The sequence below is a fragment of the Lepidochelys olivacea genome, assembly GCF_965140295.1.
Source record: "Lepidochelys olivacea isolate rLepOli2 genome assembly, chromosome: 1".
Taxonomy (NCBI): domain Eukaryota; kingdom Metazoa; phylum Chordata; order Testudines; family Cheloniidae; genus Lepidochelys; species Lepidochelys olivacea.
Window position 1 is genome coordinate 347,708,637 of NC_140411.1, and position 7,039 is coordinate 347,715,675.

Below are 7,039 nucleotides of genomic sequence, written 5' to 3' on the forward strand. Positions count from 1 at the left end.
TGATGCAGCTTGAGTGACAGGTCTTAAAAATTAGTTTGGGGAAAAAGGCAACAAACTGTAAATGTTGGAGTCTCCCACCTGCAAACACAGAAGCCAGCTCTCAGATAGCAATTTTCAAGCCCCACCATTTCTTCCTCTGAGAGAGTCTTAAACCATATTTGATTTTTTCCTCCCCTTGCAAAAGAACAAGACCGCCCCCCGCCCCCACTCGACAATTGCATTTGCACGGGCAGACCCATGCGATGCTCCAGTGACTCAGTGGGGCGCCATGTGGCTGCTTGGCTCCTCCCACACCGTCAGGCACGGACGTTTGCATGGCCCCTCACCGCCCGCGAGACCCAGCGCAAAGTGGTGGTGCTACTCGACAGTGTTTTGGGCATGAGCCTCGCCCCAATAACCAAACCAAAGACAAAAGGCTCAGGGTGCTGGGGTGGGGGGGTGCTTGTGTGTGTCTCCCCTTCCCCCCCCCCCCCCAACACCCTGAATAAAGACCTCCCTATGGATTCACTACACGACAGGTTTGTCACGTCTCCAGGACCAGGGCTGCTACTCCATTCACTGGTCTATCTTGCTTGGGGAGTATTTTTGCCTTTCTGAGAAGAAGCCTTGCTAGTTCAGTTGCTGTGGCCAAAGCCCTTAAACGTACCTCCCCCTCAGTCAGCCGCCACTCTCCCTGGCCTGAGGTACTTACCGGCAGATGGCTGCCAGGCTGCTCCGCTCTAAGAGCATTTGTGTGCCGTCTGGGGATTTGCCACAACTCTGCTGCAGGAGTAAAATCCTGCCCGCTTTAGCCAGCAACAGAAAACCGCTGCTGGCCAGGCCACTGCAGGCCAGGCCTTCGCGCACGTCAGCCGGACGCCTGCCCTTTGCACCACAGCTGCACCTGCCCGCCGGAATTTCCACATTGCCGCTGGTCCGGGGGTGGGCAAACTTTTTGGCCCGAGGGCCACATCTGGGTGGGGAAATTGCACGCAGGGCCATGAATCTAGGGCAGGGGGTGGGGGTGGGGGTGCAGGAAGGCGCTCAGGGCAGGGGGTTGGGGTGCAGGAGGGGTTGTGTAGTGTGGGAGGGAGCTTAGGGCAAGGGGGTGCGGCAGGGGTGCAGAAGGGGGCACAGGGCAGGGGGTTGGGAAGCAGGAGGAGTCTGGCGGGGGGTTGGGGTGCAGGGGGCATGTGGGGTGCAGCAGGGGATTCAGGGCAGGGGGTTGGGGTGCGGGGTGCGCTGTGCAGGAGCACCCCCGGGGAAGTGGGGAAGTCTGCGCTTAGAGACCAGCTGGTGACTGAGGGGCCGTCTGCCCTGGAGCTGGGAGGGCTAATTTCCAGCTCAAGGAGGCAGCTAAACGCCAGCTCTGATGCAGCTGGTACGCTATTAGTAGGACTGGGGTACTAGCCGCCTTTCCCCTCAGCTAAGGGGGGGCGGAACCACTGAGTCCAGCCTACTCGTGATTACGGGGGACAGCAAGAGAGAAAACTGGATGGGGAGTGGGGGGCAAAGGTTGATAACGAGGGCTCCAGAGGGGGACACGGAGCAGAGAACCTCAGGCGGAGCCCCCTGCTCCTCAAAGGCATCTAAGGAGCCAGTGGACGCCGCCCAGGGGGGTCCGTGCCCACAGACGTGATCTGAGAAGGGAATGGATGTAGGCCCCCCCCATAGTTGCAGAGCATGCCCCCATCCAGCTTCCTCCTTGGAGCGGTGGATGGCTGCCGTGGTCAGCGCCCCGAGGAGATTGACGAGGAGGTCCCATGAGTGCGTGGGGCCATGGACGGGGTGTGGGTAGAGCAGGAACGGTGGGGAAAAGTGCAGCCAGAACCTGAGGAAGAGGTTCTGGAAGAGCCGGAAGAGGGGCTACAACCAGATGTACTCTTCAGGGTCTCCCTCTCTTCGCGCAGAAGGGGCAAGTGTTGAGGGAGACCATGAACCCTGCCAAGTACACACCCATGCTCATGGCTCCATGAAGGAGACACCCACTAATATCCCCGGCAGGCTGTGGGACCAGAGTGGCATACGGACTGGCCCCCAAGGGTTTCTCGCCCTCCTCAGGTGGCAGGACGGGACATGCGGCTGGAGAAGTGGATGGTACAAAGCACGAGCGTGAACAGAGGTGCGGTTTGGAGGCAGGCTGGCTGGCGTTCAGCCGGCTCCGGTTGCGCATCGTTTTCAGCCAAGGAGGCTCACGGGGCAGGCGCCCAAGGATGAGGTCTGAAGGGCCAGGGGCGAGAGGGTAGCTTCTTCCTGTAGGCCTCACTCAAGGAAGGCAAGGCTGCCCTCACCTCCTGGAGGACCCGACAGGGCATACGCAGGGTGGACAGCCTCATACACTGGCCGAGCACCGCAGGGTTCACCCAGTCCCTCTGATCGGCGTCCAGGAGGTCGCTGACGTTGGTCTCTGACGCACTAGCCAGGACCAGCCTCGTGACTATGGCGCAAAGGTCTTGGGCGGGTTGGTGCTCATAGCCCCACTGCTGCGGCTACACCGCTACTTTTAGCGCCCCGACTTGCTCTGAACTAGCGGGGGTGGGGTGTCTGTCTCCAGGAGCTGGAAAGCCTACTTGCCAGCTCTGGTGTAGACACACCCTGAGTGCCCATGAGGTTCCTGGGCTGCTCCTGAGGCAGCGTATCACGCAGGACAAAGCCACAATTGAGCCGGAGGGGTCCCTAGGAGGCACTATGGGTGGCTCCACACTAAAGGTTGGCTTGAGATTTGCAGTTAAAGCCAGGCTGAAGTCCCTCTCGCTGTCCACTGCTCTTGAGAGGCAAGTCCAGCTCCACGAGCACCTCAATGGGCGTCCAGCTCTGCACTGACAATTGCTTGCAGGGTTAAGCTAAAACAATCAAACTCCAGAGGCCCAGCTATACTGTACATCTCCCTGTCATGCCTAATTATCGCTGCATGTATCCCCCAAATGTGGATGGTGTCCCTGTACCAAACTGCTTTTATTTCTGCCACCAAATGCCAAGTGAGCGTGCTGTCCAGGAAGGTGATGCTCCCGTGGGAGTGCTCCAGAGAGAGTTTAGTGGCTGGGTGGAGGTTGTCGAAGCTGTGGTGGAAATCTATGAGGGAGTTTAAGTCTCTCCAGAGGATGAAAATACCGTATTTCAGGTGGATCATTGGTTTTGTGGTGCATTTGTCCAGAAATTATTTTTCAAGGGGCCTTATGACGAGGTTGGCACATGGGGGAGCCAGCCGGGTACCTGCGGCTGATCCCGTGCTTGGACCAAGTGCTTGCTGTTGAACGTAAAATTGTTACGGGAGAGGATGAAATGGATGAGTTTGGCGCTGCGTTTGGGGTGGGAATCTGAGGGTTGTCCATTGTCTTCATGGCTTTCCATCACAACTTCAGCAACCACCACCCCTCCATTAAACCCTCTCTGCAAAACTTCCACCCTAGCATCAACTTCCTGGACACCAGGATCAGCTTCAACAAGGGAACCCTACAGATCCCTAGTTCGTTGTTACTAAGCAGACGGGCTGCTGTGTTTTGCACCAGTTGGAGCTTTTCCAGGGAGCATGACTTCAGCCACTTCTGCAAAGTAGCTGAAAGGTGCTAAGTACTAGAGTTATAAGGTCAGGCGAGATGGATTGTCTCAGCATTAAACAGTCTCCTGGAGGCTCGGAATGGATACAAGGAGAAGCAGCAATTGCCAGAGTATTGCTGAGACAGTACCAGAGGCGCCGACTTACAAAAGTGCCGGGGGGGGAAGGGGGTGCTTGACCCCCAGCTCTGCCTCAGGCCCTGCCCCCACTGCACCCCTCCCCCCCAAGGCCCCACCCCTGCCCCGCCTCTTTCCGCCCCATTCCACCCTCTCAGTAGGAGGCGCTGAACCTCGGGGCCTGCCCGCGGGCACTGTGGGTGGGAGGGAGCTGAGCGGGGGGCTGCCGGTGGGTGCTCAGGACCCACCATCTTTTCCCTGGGGGTGCTCCAGCCGCAGAGCACCCTCTGAGTCGGCCCCTATGGACGGTGCTGTCAGACCAAAACGTGTGCACGCATGTGGCCTTCAAAAAGCCGGTTGTGCCTCTCCAGCAATTCGGACGCAGGTGTAACTCTCCAGGGGTGGAAAGTGGCTTTTGATTGAGCCAGCTGGTGGGGGTTAGAAAAGCAGGACGCTGGCAACCGTTGGAAGCAAAGAACCCAGCAAGCTCCGGAGAGCTGTCGAAGGAGGAGGACACCCACTCCAATGGCAACAGTGTGTACCAGCACCTGCCATCCGCCTCTCAATCACAATGATTCCAGGCAAGCCGAGCCTGCCTCCAGCTGGCTACGAGTCGGCGATGAAATAGGCAGAGGACCGTCTTCATTTATGTTTTGTTCCACAAATTCATAAAATCCTCCCTCTAGGGAGCCTTGCTGCAAAGATTGCACAGTTGGGGGATTTGCTATTTCCGAGGCACACGAGGAGAGACAGTGCATCGAAGTCTGAATGTTTTAAAGAGCCAAGCCAGCGAGGTAAAAGGTCTTTTCTGGCCCCACCTCTCTCGCTCCCCATGACTTTGCTCTCAAAGAGCCTGATCAAATTCCCTGCAAGTCAATGGGATTTTTCCTCCCCATTGACTTCAGTGGGCTTTCGATATGTCCCATGGGCAGAGCTGCTCTTGACCTGCGTATGGTAGATATGGCCATTTCCTGCAATATCCTGGGCAAATCTGATTGAATTACCTTAAACCTTATTGAGTTAAGGTTCAGTAACTTAAGAGTTCATTGTATTAAAAATGCAAGAGTCTATGTATCACTGTGGGATTGTACGTAATGTCTGTAGGGAGGAGACCTAGAATCATAGAATCATAGAATATCAGGGTTGGAAGGGACCTCAGGAGGTCATCTAGTCCAACCCCCTGCTCAAAAGCAGGACCAATCCCCAGTTAAATCATCCCAGCCAGGGCTTTGTCAAGCCTGACCTTAAAAACTTCTAAGGAAGGAGATTCCACCGCCTCCCTAGGTAACACATTCCAGTGTTTCACCACCCTCCTAGTGAAAAAGTTTTTCCTAATATCCAATCTAAACCTCCCCCACTGCAACTTGAGACCATTACTCCTTGTCCTGTCCTCTTCTACCACTGAGAATAGTCTAGAACCATCCTGGGCAGTATTATGAACTTCAAGGGACTCTTTGAAAACAATGTTCTAGACCTGGGTTTCTCAAGCCCCGGGGTCAGGAACCAAAATTGGGTTGCGTGACAGCACCTGTGAACTCGCCTCCCTGCTCCCGGCACCACAACCTCCGGGGTCCCAGTGCCACTCAGGTTTGGCTCAGCCGTCATGATGATGGGAGTCCAGGTAGGCCAAATTTGAGTGAGTGGCACTGCAACCCCATGACTGAGGTCACAACTTCACTCTCACACATTTGGGTCGGTCGGGGGGCAGGGCCAAACATAATGACCATACGGGGTCAGATCAGTGGGTCCATCTAGCTCAGTATCCTGTCTTCTGACAGTGGCCAGTGCCAGGTGCCCCAAAGGGAGTGAACAGAACAGGTAATCATCAAATGATCCATCCCCTGTCGCCCATTCCCAGCTCCTGGCAAACAGAGGCTAGGGACACTTCAGAGCATGGTTTTGCATCCCTGCCCATCCTGCCTAATAGCCATTGAAGGACCTATCCTCCAGGAACATATCTAGTTCTTTTTTGAACCCTGTTTTAGTCTTGGCCTTCACAACATCCTCTGGCAAGGAGTTCCACAGGTTGACTGTGTGTTGTGTGAAGAAATCACCCCAAGGCCTCCACCCCCAAACTATTTACTAGGTCACGGCAGGTGAAGAACATTTACAAGTAGGTCCTGAGCCTAGAAAGGTTGAAACCCACTGTGCTAGACCAAGTTAAGTGGGATTCCTAGGAAATACTTGGAAGGAGGGGAAGGCAAATTCTCACCTCCAGACTCCACCGTTCAAATCTGTGCCCTGAGGAGAAGCCCATTGTCTGCAAAACCTGTAGACATATCTTCACTGCTACAATGATCAACAACCCCTTTTGAAGATCCATGGGGCCTACACATGCCTGTCACCACAGATGGTGTCCCTCAGACCTCAGATCTTGGCCTCCTGTAACCCTGTCACTGAAGGACAAGATCAGAGGCCAAGAATGGATGAAGGCATGACTCAGAGATTCATGGGGATGCTGTTATCGACTTGTGACCACTGACAAATCCCTTGGGGGAGGGTTCTGAAGGACTGATCACAGGCCAGAGCCCTTGCTGGAAGTGGAGTGATCTCTGGTAAGCTCATTAGCAGGCATGTAGGTTCTTTGATTGTTTTTAATATGTTTTCTCTGCAATGCTTTTACCTATGGTAATTGCACTGTTATCACTTCTGAGGCAAAGGCAGCCAAAGCAGGGCTGCTGAGGCAATCTGACTTGCTAGGGAACTCAGAGTATACGCAAGGGTCTGTGCAACCTGGAAATACACTGGTCAGGAGGGAGAGAGATGCGGACTCCACCCAAGGGAGGTGACAGCTGGGGTGCTGAAGGCCTAAGAGTAGATGCCCATGCTGGACCATTGGGGGTAGGGGGGGCGGGGAGAGGTGCAGTTGCCCTGAACTGTGACAATGCAAATTACTTCCCCTCCTCCATTTCCCTTGTCAGTAAATCTCACTTTTTTTTTTTATCATCCTGGCCTTTGCAGCTGCTGATTTATGTTCACTGTAATGAACGAGGCTCCACAAAAATGAACTGTGCTGTCAGGTGTGATTTATGACCATCTTTACTGCTCGCAGAATCATCTTCTTCCCCTCTTGTTTAATTTAGTGACAGGAGCCGGTTTTATACCTCAAAAGCAACCAGGACTTAGATCTCCAAAGGAACCTTAAGGTTTTCTTTTTGCTTTACAAGTCCCTTGTTCCTTTGACCCCCACAGTGGGAAGGGCTGAAGACAGACTGAAGTCATGAATAAACACTAGTACACTCCCTAAAAGGCAAAGATTTCACGCTAAAACCTCGAGCTTTTATGAATGAAGAGCCCAGCAGATAGGGACGTATTAATCAGACCTCGGCAATGTTAGGGGAGAAAGATGATTTGTTCGATTAGAGATTGTTAGACTCCATAACTGCTG